Raw genomic sequence first — 22674 nt, forward strand, 5'->3', positions numbered from 1 at the left:
TTATATATGTAAACCTATTGTATATATTAAAAACTATTATATATATTATATGTAAAACTTTTGTATATAACTATTGTGTGTGTGTGCATGTGTATATATATATAACTTTTATACACACACACACACACACACACACAACTTTGGGAGGGGTCTTGTGAAAGCAGAGGCCTGGGTTTTCCTGCCATTGCCCCCAGTGTTTCAGAGTAAGGTGCTTATATTGTGGGTACAGGATCTCATCAGAACCTGTGTAAGTAATGTTTTCTTTGAGCCCTGTCTGCTCCAAGGCAGGTGGATGGTGTTGATAGGAGATACTCCTTTTGAAAGACATAGCCCCATGTTTGCGTTATTCCTGTGTTGAGCCTGGCTAGCACGGAGCAGGCTTGGTTCTGGTATGTATCTTCTGTCCACGGGTTCGAGAGGATGTCAGGACATCTGCCTCTTCACTCTGGAAGAGTCTGCGAGGCGGTGCAATGGGTGGCGTGTAAATGGTAATGCCATGTGGCATGAATTCCCACTCGTCTTCTCTTTTACGTTTGTAGTACCTGAAAAAAGCCATGAATATAGAGTATTCATGAAATAATATAACAGGGTTCTCTTCTTTTAGAGCCTATTACCACTTCTTGTGTTACATCTTTTCAGGCATTTGCCGTCTTCTGATTACTTTGTTCATTTTGGATCAAAGGCCTAAATATGTAGGCCTCCAAGAAGTATTAAAATTTTCTCATGAAACCTTTCAGAAGCCTATCATATTAGTTAGCTATTACCTTTCTGCTTAGCTCTTGACAAAACAGTACCTTAATTTTTGTGTTTCTACCAAAAATTGAAGTGGATTTGGAGCAGAAGGGTAAGAAACCAAACTCAAGAGAGTGTTTCTTATGTATGTAGTGTCCTAGGTTTCACTTCCTTGTTTCACAGAGCTGACTTATGCATTTTAATGTGAGAAAACCATTAAACATGAGATTCTGGCATGTGCTTGCAGAGCTATTTGTTTGCGCCAAGCCCTGGCTGTGGCTGTGTTATCTTTGATCACAGAGATGACTCAGGCAGACTGGTTTTTGTTTCCTGATATACAAAGTTACCAGTCTCCTTCATCTGGCATTTGGTGATTCATTTTAGGAATTTGAGTGGTAAATTTTACTTTCAAGGGCCTTAAAAATTGTTCTTTCATGAATAACTGGAAAGAACTAAGAAATGTTTTCAGAAAGTTGATGCAAGGAGGAAAGGCATGTGCACAGAATTGCAGTTTACATTAGAAACAGAGATTTGCTTTAGAACCTGTGCTCTGTCTTAAGAACATTGAATTTGTGGAAGCTTTTTACTACTCAGTCTGTTGTTCATTGCATCCTAGAAATAATAAATTACTACACTGAAAGTACCTTTCAATGGTACCTGAAAGTACCTTTCCAAAATGTTGCTTAGTTTACATATAATCAGAATGCTGATACTACTCATTATATTCAAAGTATCTATTATATAAAACAAAGATTGCATTAATATAGAAAATTTAAATATTGCTTTGAAGCCAGTGTACTTAGGGCATCATTTGTTAACCTCTAAAAATACAAAGTAAGAAGTTTGCAATCAGTCTGTTCTTCCAGTGAAAGAAAATGCTGCGGTTGTAGTTGCTTTCTTCCAGTAAGTAAGGTGCTTTATGAAGTAGATTCATAGAACATCACCAACAGCAGAAGTGCCACCAACCAAAATACAAGGTTATTTTGTTGTAACAGAAAGAGCACATCTATCACTCTTGACAAGCACTGCACTCTTGGGTTCAAATTCTAGCTCTGTAACTGCCTTGCTTGCTCTCTGAACCTCAATTTCCTCAATGTGCAAACGAGGGTGATAACACCTCTTCTCAGAGTCACTGTAAGCAAAATGTCCTGTAAGCAGAAGCACCACCATTGATTCCTTAAGTACAGAGCCTAGGCTCTGACTTATTGAGTGTCCATGTGTGTTATAGAACAGTGTTTCTAAAACTTTAAGATGTAAACATATCACTTGGCTATCATATAAATTCTGATTTCAGTAAATCTGAGGTGAGGCCTGAGAGTCCGACTTTCAAATGGTCTTCCAGATAATGCCACTGCTGCTGGTCTGTAGATCACATTTTGAGTAGCAAAATTAAACTTGGGATATTAAATTTAATACCATCACACCCCCCCCCACACACACACACATACAATTTTAACAAGCTAGACAGTAGTAGCTTATTAAAATTGGTTAGGCAGTTTAAGGAATTTATTAAGAAGTAGATTTTGACCCAGGAATGCAGAAAACAAGAAAGAAAGTGTTCTGAGCAGAGAAGTCAGTAGGAAGTAGACCAACCTTTGTTGAGCCCCCTCTTTCTGCCAAGTAGTGAACTGGGCATTTTGCTTACAATGACTCTGAGAAGAGGTGTTATCACCCTCATTTGCCCGTTGAGGAAATTGAGGTTCAGAGAGCAAGGCAGTTACAGAGCTAGAATTTGAACCCAAGAGTGCAGGGCTTGTCAAGGGTGTTAGATGTACTCTTTCTGTTATACCAAAATAACCTTGTTTTTTGGTTGCCTTTTGAGTAGCCAGTAACTTAGCTACACGGAATGGACCTATAGGGTCTGAAATGTATGCAACTGAGAGAGATGAGGAGCCTATATCCTCAGCTGCTGTATCTGAGTACAGGCTGTCTTCTGGATATAGACGTAATGTCTCTACCAATGGTGGGATCTGTTCCTTATTTTGCTTTTCCTGTAGGAAAAGTGACTGATTGGATTGGTTAACCATGTGTGGCACATGGTGACAATCGCCTGGGGTTATAGGACTGGTTTGTGGCCAGATACAGAGGAAGCCTGGCTCTTCTTTCTTGGCCACCTTCTGTGGTAAAGTGGAAGGCCCTAGATTTAGTTAGTTTGGGGTTTCATCAGCCTACCACAGGGAAAACCCATGCTACCCCAAAATGTTCACTGGCTAGGTGAACTATAAACAGATTTTTAAAAAGCAGTGAATGTGATAAAACTGTATGCATTTGATTTAGATGACCTCTGAGAATATTATTCATGAAGAAAGTGAAAGGCTGATCATAAAACCTATCATTCCAGGCAGTGCTTGTGGTTCTGATTGTGGTAAAGACTGAGCTGTTTTGACTTGGGGTAATAGCTAAAAAGATGGATGGGTGTATGCACAGTGGGTCAGCAGTGTTTTATTTTTGTACCGTTGTTAAGGGTAATTTATGTACTTGGAAGGGTTCTCATCAGGCTCATGGATACTATGAGTTTGGCCAAAGAAAAAAATTTCAGTTTGTGGGAGTAGTGCAAAGGTTGCTCTGACTGCTAAAAGTGAATTGCACAATGAGAAGAAGATTAAAAGCGCCAACGAGAGCTTTTTGTTTCCCTTTGATTTATGTGTACTTACCTGCTATTTCCTTCCTCTCTGTAAGGTATTTATAAGTATTATATGTAGTTTTACTCCTTTATGCCATGTTTAAGAGTATACCTAAACATATATGCCATTATGATTGTTGCATCCTCTTGGGACAGAACTTATAATGTCAATCCCAACATCTTGTATACAACTTTTAAAAAATCCAGTGTATTTTATGTTCTGATGTTGTGCTGCATCCAGATACAAAGCCCTTTACCATGTGAATGTGATGCTTTCAATTTAAGACCATTAATTCATTCTTCAGTTCAGGTACCACAAAGCAGAATAATTCATGCTTTAAAAAGAACCTTGACTGGCTCTCTGAATGCAGCTCACCAGGGCCTGCTTCTCTGGGCTTTCTAGAGACTAGAAAGTCTTTTCAGAGGCCAAAAAGTCCCTGGGCATACATCTCTGAGTTCCCTTTCACAAGCAAGTTTCAAGTTCCAGTCAAAGAGCTCTAGGTAACCACATATGCCTCAAACCTAGGACCATAGAATCCTGAACAAAGGCCCAGGAGAGCTTAGACGAATCAGGTCTCAGAGGCCGAGGCAGGTGGATCACCAAGTCAGGAGATCGAGACCATCCTGGCTAACACGGTGAAACCTCGTCTCTACCAAAAATACAAAAAATTAGCCGGGCATAGTGGCAGGCGCCTGTAGTCCCAGCTACTCGAGAGGCTAAGGCAGGAGAATGGTGTGAACCCAGGAGGCAGAGCTTGCAGTGAGCGGAGATTGTGCCACTGCACTCCAGCCTGAGTGACAGAGCAAGACTCCGTCTCAAAAAAAAAAAAGGAAAGAAAGAAAGTAAAGCTACTTATTTGGTAGGTATATGAAGTCAAAAGACTGATGCTGGTGACATAGCTTCAAATGCTGGAAAGTCCAAGTGAAAATTCTTTTGAGGAGATAGGGAAAGAATCTCTTGCAACTTTATAGCATGATGCTTTATGATTATGCTGTTAATGGCTAAAAGTAGCCATAAAAAAAATGAAGGCAAACTAGATTGCATGCTTATCAAATTTGTGAGCAAATTAAGATTCAAAATAACCTTCAAGCATAGGACTGACAAACACAAATTCAGGCATAAGACCATTACCTCTGAATGGGGAGGAAAGGGATGAAATTGAGGAGCCATGTACTAGAAGCTTCAATTTTATTTGTGATGTGTTCTTAAATTGGGCATTGGGCAAATGCTTGAATGTCATCCTATTCTCTAGATTCTTTTTGTTGTTGTCATCATTTTGTATGTCTGATGCAGTTCATCATTTAAAAGTAAGATTCGAAATAGCCTGGACCAGCCTGGGCAACATAAGGAGAACCTGTCTCTACAAAAAATTTTAAAAATTAGCCAGACTTGGTGATTTGCGCCTGTAGTCCCAGCTACTTGGGGGGCTGCGGTGGGAGGATTGCTTGAGCCCAGGAGGTCAAGGCAGCTCAAGTGAGCTGTGATTGGGCCACTGCACTCCAGCCTAGGTGATAGAGCGAGACCCTGTCCCCCAAAAAAGCCTTGAAAGACTGGATTGATGGGATGAGACTATCAAGATAACATTTAATAGAGATATATATCATTCTGATTTTTTAAAGAAAAGGCAAAATTATATACATACAAAATGGGGGCTATCTGGCTTCATAGCAGTTCTTGTGGGGGAAAAAATATCTTGGTGAATGAGATATCCTGGTGAACCATGAGAAAGCAGCATGACACTGTTGCTGCTTCCAGATAGTGGAGGCTCTAGTCCCCCTGAACTCTGTTGGTTAGCCTAAACCCACATTATTCTCCTTATTATTCTGTTCTGGGCTCCCCATTTTAGGAAGGTCACTGATGAACTAGTATCTGTCGAGGGGAGGTGACCAAGATGAGGAGGAAACCAAACATCTGGAAACAGTTACTGGAGAAGACTTAGTGGCAACATGATAATGGTCTTTATATACTTGAGAGACTGCCATAGGGTAGAAGGCGCATAATTTCTCTTTTTTGCTCCCAATGGGAAAATGGAAGATAGATTTCAGCTTTTAATTTAAAGAAGAATTTTGTGAAAATTAGTATTCTCTATCAAGGAAAAGAACATATTTCCATAATACTGAGTTTGCCCATCAGCAAAAGTGTTAAGTTTTCAAGGAAAACTGATCACATGTTGAGCATATATCTGCAGCGCACCTGAGGTTGGACTGGATATCATCAAGGTATCTGTTTGGCATGCCTTATTTCAGAATAGGTGAACAACTCAGCTGTGGATTCTGAATGTTCAGTGAATGAAATGATCAACCTGCCTCTAATCCTGTGACAATATTTGTACATTTTTGTTTATGGGTCCTTCGATCTCTCAAATAAAAGAATTTGGGATGCCATTCTTGGCATGGCCCAAAAAGTCACAGTGGTTTGCTCTTAAATGGTACCCTCCAGGAATTAATCTACTAAAATTTAGCATTTAAGTAACTTCTGTAACTGTGTTCTGGATAGTTCTGAAAACATATTTTTGGCCTATGAGATGTTATGTCTGAAAAGCATTCTTTATTAATTTAATTATCTTTTTTTGTGGTTCCTGTATTTTTCTCCATTCCAGATGTTGGCTTAAGCCACATTTTCTGACAAGCAAAATAACATCTGAGTCTTTGAGAAGTCAGACATGCTTTTCTAAAGAGTGGTTATAATAGATAACTCTTTATTGTCCCAATTTCCCAAAGTATCTTGAACAGAGTTGCCTGGAGAGAGAGTACAGGGGTCTCCAAGCCTTGCTCATTACAAGTAGAAACACCTGAGAAATAGGGCTTTGCCAGTACTGTTGACATAGAACTTCCTGCCCTGGCCAGCACTCTACCTGGTCTGTGGTTACTACTAAATTCCATGAGGTTCAGAGAAGGGAATTATAGGAAAGGAGTATGCCCCCACCCTTCCCCCACTGCCCAGCCATCCTAATCTGCTAACATTTGGGTGAAAAAAGGGTTCTGCTATCCCATAATTCTATGGAAACCCTGGCCCCTTGGTTTCACTATGTGACTGTCTGATACCAGGTCAGGCTTGGGACCAGATTGTTGAGGCACAGGTGTTCAGTGCTGCTCAGTTTTCTTCTTTGCTTATAGGCCAAACTTGCAAAACATGTAAATGCCCCCAGTGTTATCTTCCATGGGGTATTTGTATATTACAGATACATACATTTTGAAATAAAGCAGTAAAACTCTAATGGTGGCATTTTAGGCCTTATATAGGGAGGATCTAGAAGCAGAGATTGGAAGGTTGTTTCCTAATGCTGGGGAAATCACATTGTTTGGGCAGCTACTTACTCTGCCTCCTTTTTACCGTGCCTAGCACTTTATTTGGAGGGCTGTACTCATGGCCCTCTGAATTTCTGAATTCTACCCAGGGTAGCTGAGGTTCAGCATGTAGTATGAAATTATGTTTTGCATTATGTGTCTTTTTTTGCAAATAGTTCTGGCATAAAAAGATACCTTGTTATCTGTCACCAATTTTTATCTGTTAGTTCCTAGATAGGGGCCTGGCCAACTTCATTTCTGGTGCCAGATCTCTTTAAGACCATTTTCTAAATATGTTTTTGAGCAGAAGGAATGAGGAGTTCACCTCTTATGGAATGCATTGACAAAGCAAACTAGAAAAACAGAACTTGTAGGGACCAGCTTTTCTTCAGTGTTATCTGTTATCCCAACAGGCCAGTTCAGGTCATGTTAGAACAAGTGATTTGATCTGCACACAGTCCCATTCTTAGGTGAAATTTCTGACAATGATGATAATCTATGGCCTATTGCTGCCATTCATACTAGAAGTTAGAATCTAATCAGTTAATTGAGTAACCAAGTATTTGTTAAACATTCATTGTGTACCTAGCTAGTGTTAGGTCTTGGGTAAGATGCAAAGTAAAGAAAAAGGTCTTTATGCTTAAAGAACTTACCGTGTAGCTAATAAGGTAAAATACATGCTTGTGAACCTGATACCGTGTATATTAACCACTTAATTATATGACATATACACTAAGGACTGAGGCCTACAAAGAAGGGGAAGAGCATCAGTGGGTTGGAGAAGTCCAGGAGGCTTTCCCAAATAGCAAGGCAGGAAGAAATGTGGGAGTTCAGTCTGCCATCTCAGGGACTTTTAGAAATCACCCATGGTGATTAACAAGTCATGTGAGAGGAGTGAAAAGTCAGGGGGATCCAACAAGGGGAAGATTGTGATGGAGAGTTTTATGATTCATAACTTGGAAGGCATCATAAAGAGCTTTGCTTCCACTTGAACCAAGGGTGACCCAGGAAATTCACAAAATAAATGGTTTGCTATTTAACAGGAGAAACCATTGATGGTGCACCTTTGGTAACTTTAATAAAGAACAGTATTTGTCCTGAGTGTTGCATTTAAGTCTTGTGGAAGTAATGAATTGTAGTGGGAAAAAAATTTAAATTTAGTAATACTTAACATTTTAAAGTATCTTAACAGTGTTTTTCCATACAGAACTTTTATTTCCTTGTTCTTAAATTGTTTCTCAAAAATTGTAGCGAAGGTGCTCTGCAGGCATTTTTAATGCTGAATTGAAGGATTTCACATTACCAAGCCCCAAATGCTGACTGATAGGCAGTCATCCTACACAGTAGAGAACATTTTAGATCAAAAATGTGTTTTTTTTCTTCCAGAAGAAAATAAGAATTGGGAAATAGAATAAGAAGGTAAAGATAAATTATAGAAGGCTTCAAATGAGGACAAGGAAAAATAATGACATAGTGTGTTTCGGTTAGCTTTCTCTGACTGGAATGGGTTTTCCCTTTCCCTCTGGGCCTTGGCCCCCACCGTCTATTTCTAATCTTCTAGTAAAAACAAGCTACACATGTTACATCAGCTGCTCAGGATACCTTCACCCTCACGTCCTTTTACTTTTTCCTTCCTCACTCACTTTGAACATTGTGACTCTTGACTGCTCATCTTGCCTCCCTTCCAACCAGTTATAGACATTCTCTTCTTCACCATTTATTCTTCTCTGTCTCTTTATATTGTGATCACTCTTCATCACCAGTTCATCCTTCCATTAAGTGTATTTACTGAGGGCCTACTTTGTGCCCTTGCCCAACCCAACACCCCTACTCTCATCACCTCTCATTTGCAAGAGAAGATGTGGAGGCCATCAGGTGTGAGTTCTGTCCATGGAGAAACCCACTCCACCCACAGTCCTCTCCTTTGTTTTATAGCCAGGCTCTTGGAAAAGGTGGTCTGTGTTTAGTCTCCACTTTTCCCCTTCTTAACCCACTGCAGCCTGGCCGCTTCTTCCACTGCCTCACTAAACTGCACCAACAAATAGGAGTGACCTCCTTATTAAAAAAGCCACTGGGTGCTTTTCATTCCTTCTCATCTCTGCTTTTTCTCTGGTGTTTGATGCTATTGCAGACTCCTTTCTTCTTGAGTTCTTTCTTCTGTGGCTTCTCTGGCCGTTATTTCTTTCTCTCCTTGGAGGGTCCCCTTCCTCCCGCTGCCTCTCAGACATTGGTATACCTGTTTGTCCTGCCCTCAAACCTTTTCTTTTTCACTTTGCATTCTCTCTCTGGGGTTATCACTCACCTACACTTACCTAGTCCTAGATCTAGAACTCATATAGAATCACAAGTTCAACTTTCTATTGGACAGCTTCTTCTGCATGTCTCACACACATCCAAAAGTTGTGAATTTCAATTACCTCTGCACACTGAAGTTTGAGCAGCCTTCTTTTAGGGCCTAGTACAATGTCTGACATCTTGCTCTACCTGGCTAGCTGCAGTCAGGGGACTTCTTTAAGGGAAACATATCAGAATCAGGACTCAGGGTGTCACAGAGGTTCCTCCCGCTGTCAGAGACTGTGTTCATGCATACCCAGTAACAAAGGAGCATTGGTTTAAAAAATCACTGACTTCTGAAAGCCCTCCAGTAAGCTTGAAATGATTTGCTTTGCTTCTTACGTTGATTATCATCAGTTTGAGGTAGCAAGTAGCAGGTGCTTGTTCCTTTCTTTGGAGGCGAAAAGCCAAGGCCCAGAGAGAGTAGACATAATATGCCCACATTCAAAAAGTGACTCCCTAAGGAGTCAGGGCAAATTCATTTATTCATTCACTCAACAGATATTTATTGAAAACAATTATGTTTCAGGGACTAGAAACAGAGTGGTGAATCAGACAGATACGGTTTTTGGCATAATGAGGTATCCTTTTTGACGATGCTTCTTATCTCTTCTTTGCTCCTATTTTTTCCATCCTGATTAGTGATAAATGATAATAATTAGCAAATGTTTACTATAAGCCAGGCAATATTTTAGGACTTTACACATATTAACTCATTTAATCATGATGACAGCACTATCAAGTCATTGTCGTTACTATCCCATTCCACAGAGGGTGGGAATGTTGGGCAGTAGGAACTTTCTAAATGTGTCCTACCTAGCTCATACTGGTAGTGATAAGGCGTGAATTTGAACCCAAACAATCTGACTCTAGAACCCATGCTGTTAGCGACTGCTTTAGCTATTCTAGCTCTTAACACTGTAATACTTGCTTTTGCTCATCTGTTTATGATGCTGTATCTGTGAAGTATGACAGGGTAGTTCTCAGCATGCCAAAATTAACCTGTAGCTTTACCTAACAAACATTTGGACTTACTTTGCTTTCTTGAGATATTTCCCCCCTTGGGCATTTCGTTGGCAGTAGTCTCATTTTCTAATCTGAAATCAGGAGAAAAGGAAGAAAAACTTGCAATAAAGCTTAAGTGGTTGTGACAGGTTGCTAAATAAAACTGGCTCAACTGAAGTTTTGAGATTCTTGAGAAACACTGAGAATTTCTTACAAAAGAAATTTTCCTTATTATAATAGGAAATCATGGGTCATTGCACAGTTATAAGTGTCTTAGTAAAGAGAGAATGTGGCTTGAGGCTAAGAAGCCTAAAATCTTAATGAGATTATTTGTGGGCTGCTATTTATGCATAATTTTTAAACTCTTAGAAAATATGTTTTCTATCTGTCTTTAGTATGTCATCTTAAGTTTCCACTGCTTTACGTAATTTTGAAAATCTTTAGGGTTGCTAGAAAAAAAAACAATAATAGCAAATGTTTACATAAGAATTTAAGTTTAGAGTGTACTTTTCACATATAGTAACTTGATTGTTTCTCTTTTTACTCTCTTATAAAGAAAACAGCCATGAGGATATCAATTCGTGTTGAAACTTTTTTAAATTGCCAATGTTTTCTTATGCAGTAATTGTAAACTGATTTGGAAAAAAAGGAAATCTTAATCTGTGAAGCGTTTACATTACTGAATAGTATGAAAGGAAGGTTTTGTTACTTAAGATTGCATATAATAACTTTAGGAAACTGCTTTAATGGATAAATAACAATAGCATCTGGTTAAGTTGTTAGTTGATCATCTGTACTCCAAGGCCTCTGAAGTGGGTTCACACCCCCCTTTGTTTGCCAGTTTTATATCTTTTATGTACATAGTCCTACTTCCCTCTTTTCATAATTATCCAAAGGTTACCAGCCAAAACCTGTGTGGAGGGTACACGGAGGATGAGATGTGTCCCCTGGGGTTTTTGCATTAGGGAAAATTCCTGATCTGGGACATTTGTGCCCTGACCACCAGCCCCCAAGAGATGCCACATTTTTGTCTACTTTAGTTGAAAACTCTCAGTCCTACAGTAGGCTGTAGTAGGCCTCAGTCTGAATAATCACAAAACCAAAAAACATTAATGAGATTTTTCTGTTCAGTTTCTACAGTGTCCGGAGCATTAACAAAATATATATTTGTATGAAATCTACAGGCTACTGTGTAAATAAGCCTGCTCCCTTTTGGTTATTAAATCATACAGGAAAGAAGCATCTGTTTTAGCAGAAACTGTGGAAAAATATATCCAGGTAGCCCAGGAAAAGTTGAATTGTTACTGACAGATGTGTCACCACAGACAAGAAAAGAATTTACAAAGCAGTGGACAGACAATATTTTCAGACAATAATCTGTCTTTTTGGGTGATGTGTGAGTAGCATTGGTTTGTTTCTTGCTTGAATGTTTATTCATTTTTTTCCCAGGAGAATCCCTTTTGCTCAGCTTCTTTCTGGTTTGGATAAAATGAAAAGTAAAATTGACTTAATACTAATTATAACCTGCATAATTCTACTGAAGAGAAACTTAAGAAATAGAATTATTTTTTCTAGTTAAGCTTCAGGGTCATATAATTATTATAATTCAATCATTTATTATCCCCCCACCCTTTTTTCTGTGTGATTTAAGACATCAGAATTTAATTTGTAGCCAGAATGAAAACTGGACTTAAGAAAAGCTTGACTAGAGAGAGATTTGCATTCTGCTGCATGGTTGAACATGTCTCTAAAGTAGCAGCTTTAGAATGCCATGTCCTGATAGAATTCCCCGTTGAAAGCTAGCCAGCAGAGCAGCTTCCTTGTGTCCTCCTCCTTGCCTGACCCACCGTGAAGCGTCACGAGGGCCCTAGATATGAACCTCGGGGGCTCCACAGCCTGACAGAAGAGAACTAGTGTCGCTGGGCAATCCATGATCTGGCACAGAAGCCCCAGGCTCTAGATTTTGTAATTGGCCACCCACCCTGGCCCAACCTTGGATAAATATTCCTGAGTTCTAAGTAGGATGAGGAATTTAAATCCCTGTTTTTTCCTGAGTTCTTCCATAACCAATCCACGACATTGTTATGAGATCTGAGTGGAGTGCCCATGCTTGGAGAGGGAATAAAGGGAGCACGTTCTACTACTACTAATGAATACATACTCCCATTAACAGTCCCTTTTTCCCTAGGAATGATGCCACTGGAAGGGCCAGATGTGACTCCACTGTAGTCACTGACCCAGACCAGCTTTACCCCTAGGGTAATTGAAACCTATATTAAATGATTTGACAGGTCATAAGCAGTGCCCTCTACCCACTTAATTTTCTCAGATGCCTCCTCCATTATGAGCTAAACCTTGTAGATTTTCATTCTTTTAGTATATGGTTTTGATCCCTTCTAAAACGGACATCTCAGTGGAACATAAATTACTTAAAAGTTATTAGTAGTCATTTATGCCATAGTATGAATTAGTTTACGTTTCTTTGGTTTTGACAGGAAGATAAATAGAATACGTTGGGGAGAAAATGTAGAACTTGAAACAAAGGGAGAAAGCAAGTTGCCACCTTTGGAAGACTGCAGTGATTTCTTTCGCATTAGAATTTGCTCTCATGTTTTCAGTGAAGCATGGCATCGTGTTTTCCATTTACCTCTCCTTTCTGGCAGGGAAAGACTTGGAGTTCTTTTTACAGCTTTAACTCTTTCTTACCCCTTCTAGATGTAGTTCCATTTCCTTTCTAAGATGAAAGCTTGTCTTTGTGCCCTCCCAGAATAGTTCCAAGCAGCAGAACACAGTGAATCCTTCCAGATAAAAGACCCTGCCGATAAAGTGCCAGATTGTTATCAGAGAAGCAGTGAGGGGAGTCAAGTCCCTACCATTAATTACCTAGTTACAGTTTTGTTTATATCCTGTTCATTTGGGGCATGTTTTTCTTGGACAGTTTCTAGTCTGTGTTCTGAACTGAAGTCTGAAGTTTGTAAAAATCCCAAAGGTCAAGGAATAGTGGGTTCCTTATTTTCTGAAAGGTTTAATGGCAAGGAAGAGAAGATCAAAGTTTCTATCTTTCATCTGGAAGGAAATAGACAAATGCTTCATTTTGGTGGTTCATTCCTCACCTCAAGCATACAAACCATAGTATGTTGGATGAACTCTGACTTCGAATACCTAGCCAAGAGGTTACCTGGAAATAGAATGACATGTATCTCTGTGAAGACGTGAGTATCAACCAATGAATGACTAGATATCCACGCATCAAGGCCAGAGTCCAGTTGAATCTAAAATAAAGCTTCTTGGTAAATGTACTTGATGCCACTGAACTGTACACTTAAAAATGGTTAAAATGGTAAATTTTAGGTTATGTGTGTTTTACCACAACAAAAGTAAATATTACTTCCTGACAGCTCCAGTGCTTCAGTCACAGTTGCAAATACAGTTGGACCTCATCCAATCATTTATGGATTCAACCAACTGTAGATCAAAAACATTTGGAGAAAAAGTAAACACAACAATAAAACACAATGCAAATGTAAAAACAATACAACATAACAACTTACATAACATTTACATTGTATTAAATATTATAAGTGTTCTAGAGATTATTTAAGGTGTACCAGAGGATATGCATAGGTTATATGCAAATACTGTGCATACTTTACATAAGGGACGTGAGCATCTCACGGGTCCTAGAACCAATCCTCTGAGGATTCTGAGGGCCAACTGTACAATATGGGTGGGCTGCATGGCCTGCATTATTTTGAATGGGATTGCTGTTGCATATAAAGCATTATGTATCCATTTAAGAACTGTGGGACTGTGAGTACCGAATACCTTAATGAACAGAAGAAGATGAAGAGACCATTTTGTCACCATCATACAAACATACTAGGAAGTTTGGGATTGGAAAAGAGCCCTTTCTGTCTTGAAAATGATTGACTCTGAACCATGATAGCCACTCTCTTTCTACAAATGAACCAAAAGAAGTGGCAATGGGTCACTTGATGGCTGAAATAGTGCCTAAGGCTTTGATTATCAAATAGTGATATTGATATGTTCCACAACTAGAAATGTAGTATTAGGTAAGGCAACCTCATCTGTGGTATCTGGCAGCCATTAAGTAGCCAAGCATATATTTCTTGACCGTATTAAATTTGTATCTCACCTTATGCTGCTGTATTAGGTTCTGTCCAAAACCCAACCCATCTTTGCTAATCAGACTGCTGACTTACGATTCAGCCAGCCCTCTTAGCCTCACTGGTGATGGGGCGGGGGTGGTGGTGGGGTTTTAGGACTAGACTGTTGTGTTTTTCTCATCAAGCCAAGAAACTTCTCAGACCCTGCAAACATGTTACCTGGTAATATAGCTACAGTATGAATTTTAGGATAGAAAGAAGGAAGGGAGGGAGGAAAGGGAAAATAAAGAAAATAGCCCTATGACATAGCTACAGTATGAATTTTTAGGATAGAAAGGAGAGAAGAGGGGAGAGAGGGAAATAAAGAAAATAACCCTATTTCAAATCATGAAGCTTTTTTTATCGTTAACCCCAAATGCCCTTAACTCAGAACTCTGACCAAAAGATGTCTCTTTTTTCCCTGTGTGTATTGAACTCATGCACTCATGCCTATCATCATTTGAAGGTAGTTATGAGACATTCATTATGACTTCAGTAACTTGCACATATTTAAATTTAGTGTTTTCTTTAGAAAAGGCTAGAAGATGTAGGGATTTAGGAAGAAGTTAAGGTAAACTTAAAATATATAAAAGCTCACTTTGAGTGAAAACAAGTAAAAACAAGCCCTGACCTTCTCAGAGGTAAGAAAAGTTGAAATTAAATGTATTCTTTAGGAAATAAAGACTTTGCCAAGAATAGCATGGTTAGTTAAAGCAGTCTGGTGTGGAAGGTGTGTCTCTTAAAAAATAAGATTTCTTTACTTTCTTCTTGACTAATGGTTTTGTCAGAAGAACCATTTGAATAATAAATGAAATGCTTTGAAGTATATAGGGGAGTGGAGAACTTTTCTGTGACTTGTGTGAACTGGTGATACAGATTATAAACTAAGTGATGCCAAATTCCACCAGTTTACCCAGGCTCTGAACACTAGCAAATGTAGTCAAAGCCATAGAAATCTGCTGATGAAATCATGAAAATGAACAGAAGTGATCCAGATTGTTTAATTTCTTTTGAAATATTATATTTATTAGATTTTAGCACCCAAAAGTTAAACAGTATTGAATTTCACACATAGCACTTTATTTTTAATCTTGGGTTGAAGATTATGCACTTGGCATGACTGAAGAGTGACTCATACATTTTGCACCGACTTTATTATTAGTAGTATTATTTTGATAGGCAAGGAAGAAAGCCGGGGAGTAAGATGATACTGAATTGAGGCTAAATTTGTTAATTGATTGAACTCAAACGGAAATAAAGAATGTCACTTAATTTTCTTCTTTTTATATTCATGTGTGTATCCCCTGTGAAGACTTTGAATGCTACTCATGTTTAAAATCCAACATAAAATATCATCTGATCATCAAAATTGGCAGTGGGAATTAGCAGTATTTTCTTCTAATTAATGTGTCAAACTGTGCCACAGCTAAAATCTCATCACCTGGACACTTTGAAAGATGTGACCAGTATTCTTTACTGACATGTTTCCCATCTTAAAACACAGTCACCATGAAATTAATATACCAAGTCTTGGTCACAATCCAGGGAAAGACTTGAAGGCAATGTGATTCTTCTCATAATTAGCAACCTAATTAAATGCTAGAGGGCTTCAGCTGTATAGTAATGTACCATGCTTCTGAACAAAGATACCACCACCATTGAAACTGTATACTTGTAACACTAGTATATTTTTAATTAGTGGCAGGGTATAGATGTATGTAATCAGTTTTGTTTCATCTTCTAACTTTGCACAGCAGTCTCCATTGTGCATTCATTTGGAATATATTGAAAAATAATCCACTGATTTGGCCTCTGTTTGTCAGAATTTAGGGTGACTAAAACTAGTATGAGTTGAAAATTACCTTTTCATGATGGAATAAGCAAATTAAAAGGCTGTTCAAAATATTAGAAAGCAGGTTTAATCTAATCAAGTTGGGGGGAGGGGAATCTTTTACCTTAATAACCACTACAAAATCATACCGCTGAATACAGCAGGTGAGTTTATTAAAGCTGGCCCAACAAATTTGACATCACTTGGTTGAATAATTGGAGCTGTCAAGTGTCCTTAAAATGAATAAAATTGAATTTCTTTTAATATGTGCTATTGTTGTTCACTTCTATGGTGGTAAAAATATCAGAGATGGGGAACACTCATTTTTGCAACTAGCACAGGCTCTGCAGTGAGACAGACTTGACTTTGAATCCTAGCTCATACATTCATTCCCTTTGTGAGCCTGGGCAAGTCAGTTAACTTCTCTGAGCCTGTCTAGAACATGTGAAAGAGTCAGAACATTGTCCAAAAAAATTTTTTTGTTTTTTAATTCTTGTGTGATTGTTAGGATTTAAGTGTTTATTGATTTGATTTTTTAAAAGAGCACAAGGAAACATTAATTCTGGTTGTAAAAGTTTAAAAGAAATAGCTGGGCTTGTTTAATCTGAGGAAGAGAAGACTTGAGATGTTTTGGAGATGGAGCTGGAGGCTAAGAAAGCAAGACAGAATGTATAACAACTTTTCTAATGTATATGAAAGATTATTCTTTTAAAAACAACTTTATTGGGGTACAATTGATGTAAAATAAACTGCACATGTTTAAAGTATACAATTTGATATTTTTATATACCCATAAAACCATCATCACTGTCATGGTAAGGAACATAGCCATCATCCTTTGTAATCCTTACCCAACCTCCCCTCCCCCACCTCCCTGGCAATGATTGTTTTATGTTCTGTCAATACAGATTAATTTGCATTTCCTAGAATTTTAAGTAAACGGACTCATACAGGATGCATTCTATTTTGTCTGGCTTTTTCACCAGTATAATTATTTTGAGATTCAGCCATGTTGTTAGGTATATCCGTAGCTTGTTTCTTTTTATTGCCAAATGGTATTCGATTGTATGGATATACTGCAATTTGTTTGTGTACTTAGCTGTTGAACGACATTTATGTTGTATCCATCAACTAGTAACATATAACTTGCTAGGAACAATCATGCACGAGTCTCTTTTTGGACTTAGGCTTTCGTTTCTCTAGTGTAAATACACAGGAATTGAACAGGTGAGCTGAGTGGTGAGTATATATTTAACTTGTTAAGAAACTGCCAAATTGTCTTCCAGAGTGATTATACATTCCCACTAGTAGAGTATGAGAATTCTAATTGTTCCATATCCTAGCCAACACTTGGTATGCTCAGTCTTTTTAACTTTAGCCTTTCTAGTGAGTATATAGTAGTATTTCACTGGGGTTTTAATTTAAACTTTACTAACGTCTAAGGATGTTGGGCATCTTTACATGTATTTGGCATTCATATATCTTCTTTGCTGAAGTGTCTGTTTGAAGCTTTGACCCAATTTTTCTGTTAGGTTGTTTGCTTTCTTTTCTTCTCTCTCTTATTTATTTATTTTTTTTAAGAGATGAGATCTTGATCTGACACCCTAGCTGGAGTGCAGTGGCACAGTCACAGCTCACTGTAGCCTCAACCTCCTAGGCTCAAGCAATCCTCCTACCTCAGCCTCCTGAGTAGCTAGGACTACAAGCACATGCCACCATGCCTGGCTATTTTTTTTATTTTTTGTAGAGACAGGGTCTCATTTTGCCCAGGCTGGTCTCGAACTCCTGGCCCCAAGCAATCCTGCTGCCTCAGTCTACCAAAGTGCTGGGATTACAAGTGTAAGCCATCATGCCTGCTTTTGTTTTCTTATTATTCTGAATATATTTTGGATACAAGTCTTTTAGACATAGATTTATTTCTTTCCCTGGCATGTAGAACCAGAAAAACAAAATTAAATTGCAGCAAGAAAAAGTATAATTATACTGTATAAGGAAGTATTTTTTTGACTGGCAGTATAAACATGGGTACTGGGATAACCAAAGGAGGATGTCAGACTTTCTCAGGGGTATTTAAAAACTGACTGGCAGTAGTCTATTTGGGATACTGTAGGCATGCTGAAATATGACTCAACTTACCTAATTGCAATTTTCATTTGAGAAAAGATACCTTGAATGAGTCTATTGCTAATATCTCAATATCTGTTGCTGTTTTGTGTCATTTTTCCAGGCCAAAAAAAAAAAGCAATTTTTTGGAATTTTTCAAAACTTTCCTTGTACTTTATTATTTTTAAAAATTCATTCTTTCTGGTTTTAGCTTGAAGTGTTTCTGTGAAACATGAGGAGGGTCATTCAGCGGCATTAATTAGCTTCAGCAAAAACAAATTGCAGTCTCTGCAAAGTAATCAAATTAAAAGAAATACTCAAGTTTCTTTCATACAGCAGTAGCACCAATCATTGTTTTAGCTGATGGCATTGGGAAGATTCATTTAACCCTCTGTAGATGCAAAATAATTAATGAGATTCTAGAGAAGAGGTTCTACATGATGAAAGGAGTTGGAGTGGTTGTAGCCCTCAGAAGAGTAAAGGGTGCTTTCATGACGGGATTCCAGTAGAGTTAATGAAGGGTTTTCCTCTGTGTAGAAAACACTGGTCATTTGTTCTCCAACTCCACAGAGGCTCAAACTAGAGAAGATTGGCTCCAACTATAGAAAGATTGAGTATGGTTAGTGTTAGACATAAAACTTTTATTATTAGCATCAATATTATGAGATTAAACAATGGAACAAGAGAGGTCATAATGATATTTTAAAATAAAAAAGATAGCTATCTGCCTGGAATGTTTAAATGTCCATGATTGAATTTTGTTTTTGAAGGGGACTTTGGAGATCATTTATTCTAATAAGCTTTTATAGATGAGGATGTGAAAGGACATTATGTAACTTGCTGTGGCCACATTGTTAGATACTCATATTTTAATTTGAGGATGTCTTAAAAGTAGCCTTGCGTAAGACACTCGAAGGAAACCATGTAAGTGCTTCTGCTTCACAGTAGGTTTCACTTCACCAAAAAAGTCACTTAAAGCTGATGACTGTGTATTTCTTCTGCACCCAAGAAAATTCTGCCAATGTGCTGACATGTATGTGTCTTTTCTTGTCATTAGTAATGTTGAAGATTTTTATTCTTGGGCAATTCAAACTTGTCTTTAAATAAATACTATACTTTGCTCAGGGGCAACCTAATCTTCTCAGTATCGTTCCAATTTTAGTATATGTGCTGCCGAGGCAAGCACAAAATCAGTACTATACTTTGAATGACTGTAAGTGATTTGACCTGAGGTGATCAGTACTGAGAGAGGATACCAGGGGACACTGCCACAGCATTTGTGGAACCTGTCGCAGTCTGCTGTGGGGTTCTTCATAAACTGTTGGTTGATGGCTGCAACTTGGTGGATGACTTGCTTCAAAGTCCTGGTGACTAATTTGCCTTCCTTAAAGATAATATTGAATAAAGCTTTAGGCTTTGTTTTGTTTAACACTAGTTAGAGCAGTAGGAAACATATTTAGACTACCAATTCCTTATGTATGAGACCTGCAAATATGCATTCCAGCCATTGAAATTAGTGGGATAAATTGCCTATAAAGGTTTCCTCATTCATTATCACAACAAAAAAATTGGCACAAGACATTTTATTTGGTTGTGGTTACATTTTATTTGGGAATCCATCATTCTTTTTATGTTCCCATAGACTATCTAGAGTGAAAACCCACATATATTTATATAATATTATATACTTTATTTTAAAGGGTTTATCTGAGTACTAAAAATGAGAGAAAATATTTTAAAGTACCTAGCACATTGCCTGGCATCTAGCAGGCACTCAGTAAATATTCCTACCTTCACTTCCTTTTTTCCTTCCTTCTTTTTAGCGTGGATATCAGAATCTTTTATAAATGTAACAGATTATTGTCAAAAAGGGAAGTTAATAGAATTGGTGTATGTTGAGCATTCCCTTGACTCACAGGATGTTTAGATTGTCTAAGATTTTAATATCATTTCAGAGATAATCACCTGAAAAGTTAAATTGGTCAAAGAAAAATGTAGTCAGCACCTATGATTTGTGCAGTCAACCTTGGACTAGAATTAGAGTACTTTGAATACCAGAATAAGAATATGTATTTAATGTGACAATAGAGAGCTATCATAGGTTCTAGAAAATTTGAAAGCTAAAAAAAAGTTTTTTAATGTCAATAAAAGCATTCCTTTCTAAACCTTCTATCTATATATAGTAGGGTTATATATAATAGGGTTTAAAAAATAAGTTGGTAAATTCTCTCTGTTCCTTTGTGTAGTGTCTTAAAATGACTACCCATTCCTGTGTTTGTGAACTGAAAAATCAATCACTGTAAATATGGAATCTCTTGCTCTAAAGGATAATGGTGTGAGTTTCAACTGTATTAAATCACTTTGAGAACTTGGCCTTTGAGCAGTCAACACCAAAGGAAAGCCAGCCTGTTACTGATTTCTCAGACCCATCCACTGCCTGCAAGGAAAGGCGACATGCTGAGGGGCCAAGTGTTATTATGTTCAGCCCCCTTTAAAGAGTCAGTGGCTGCCTGAATGTGCTCATTTCTTGGTTGTTTGTGTAGCCCAAGCAGAAACATTGTGAAGGGTTTTGCGATTGGGAGGAATGTGCAGCTCTTTCATTCATTCTGCATATGCTGCAGCCCAGCTCCTGCCTTACATGCAGCTCATCCCAGCCCAAGAACCCCGAGGGTAGATCCGGAATGCTTTTCCAGCTGTTGCATGAGGAGAACAGTAGACCAGAGTGTGGCTCATTGGTACAGGGTCAGAGAGAAACCCCTCAGATAGGCTGGGAGGGAAGATTATGCCAAAATTTCAAACTAAGTGTAGTGGTTATTTTTACTTGCTTAGGAAAGATGATTCCCTTTTATTTTCTAGGGCTCCCAATGTCTTTGTATGTACTTTGCTATAAAGTCTTTTCCATGTTTTTCCCAGAGTCAGGAAAGAATTATTGCTAAGGTATAGCACATTTCAGTGCCCCGGAGGAGAATCTTCTTCTCAGCTGTCTAAAACTTTTGGTTGGAATCTGAAAAATTCAGTTTCAAATTGTATTTGTTGTTGTCTCAAAAAATGATGAAACATTTAAATGAAATTTCAGATGAAATGTAATTTTCATGCTTCATCTCTACATTTTGATCAGCAAGTGACCAGAAATTAGCATTCAGAAATTATGCATCTTCTCATTTATTTAAGAATATTTCTAATTCTGAACAATTAAAGCATATTGTTTAGAGAGCTTTTAAAGTAACAACTGCATTGTATACCTTCACCCCTCCCTGTTGGAAAATTTCCTTGCCTTATTTCCTAGCACTGAAAGGGATGGTATGAATCAAGTAGCCATAGCCATTGCACCTGGGACTGTGTTTCTGCCACGTCAGGTTGCTGAGTGCTGTGCCTATTTCTTGCAGGGGCAAGTGGAGGGATGTCCAGATGATGGAGGCTGATTTCTAGCTCCCAGCAGCTGACATTTCACAGCCTGGAATTAATAGCCTGTGGCCTGTCAGCCTGGGTCACTGGGAGGCAATGTGAAGGTGACCTCAAAAGCATGCTTTTCTGAGGCTTAGACTCTGTGGTTGGGCTTGTCTCAAGTGGTCACACACTACAGTTTTCAGATGTTCTGTTGTGGCTTATTGTTGGCCTTTCTTCATAATTTTTTTTTTTAAGGGTTTAATGTGTTGCTTAGAATTAATTTGCAAAGAGCTTTGAGCTGCCCGATAGATAACGTATGTAAACATTCTACCTGAAGTTACTTTGTGTGTCTGGAAATGTGCAGTTTTTAGCTTAGCTACTGTCTACAGCTCTTATTTTCTCCTTACTACCCAAACCAAGGATTTTTAAAAAATCAAACTTTAAAAGCTCCGAACTCATTACTCTTCCAAGAAATATATTTGAATAAAGAAATCCCTGAGCTATGCAGAGGGCAAGATTACAGTCAATGCAATTTTTATGTGCTAGTGGTTTGAATGGCAGGAAAAGGAGCAACTAGTTCGGGTGGTGGTGGTAGATCCTTTGATGAATGGAATATTGGCATAGGAAGAACAAGTAGAGAATCTGGCAACCTTGGCCATCACTGAACTCACCTGAGAATGTGGAAAAGGGCTTCAGGAATGCCACATTTATAACAAAAACATATTTAATAGTTACAGGACCTGCAGAAATATCTGCTTTTTCCAACTCACTGGATACAAACTTTGTATGTGTGTGTGGTTTCTCTCTTTTATGCATGCACACGTACCCACACATATATGTTTTCCTGAAGGCAAGATTTGAAACTACGAACCACACAGAATTAAAAAGGAAAAAGAAATCTTAGTATAATAGCGGTAGAGTCGACAGAAAATAGACTTGGGCCCTGGACCTGGAGAATAAAGCCAATGGGCTTCACATAAACAAGTGAATAGGCCCCAGAGAAACTCAAGCCTCCTCTCCTTTCCAGCTCATTTAGAGGGGAAGGAGGAGGGTAGGCCTTTGTGAGCACTTGGAGCCTGTTTGGTACAGACCAGGCTCTGTTTCCTCAGCCAGTTGTTGAGACAAAGAACACTAGAGAAAAACAATTTGTAAATGTGTATAAAGGTTTTATTTTCAAATTATTCCACCTGCCTGTCTTCTAGGCA

The 22674-nt window shown here is 38.3% G+C and overlaps 1 protein-coding gene and 1 non-coding gene across 5 annotated transcripts in view; one reads left to right on the forward strand and one right to left on the reverse strand.

Moving 5' to 3' along the window:
• Positions 1-22674, forward strand: part of THADA (THADA armadillo repeat containing) — a 362591-nt gene that overhangs the window by 167852 nt on the left and 172065 nt on the right. The window lies entirely within an intron of this gene.
• LOC112438953 (U6 spliceosomal RNA) lies at positions 19163-19268 on the reverse strand. Its single transcript, XR_003027266.1, has one exon. It is a non-coding gene; the product is annotated as a U6 spliceosomal RNA (small nuclear RNA).

This window comes from Pan paniscus, chromosome 12, assembly GCF_029289425.2.
Source record: "Pan paniscus chromosome 12, NHGRI_mPanPan1-v2.0_pri, whole genome shotgun sequence".
Lineage (NCBI taxonomy): Eukaryota > Metazoa > Chordata > Mammalia > Primates > Hominidae > Pan > Pan paniscus.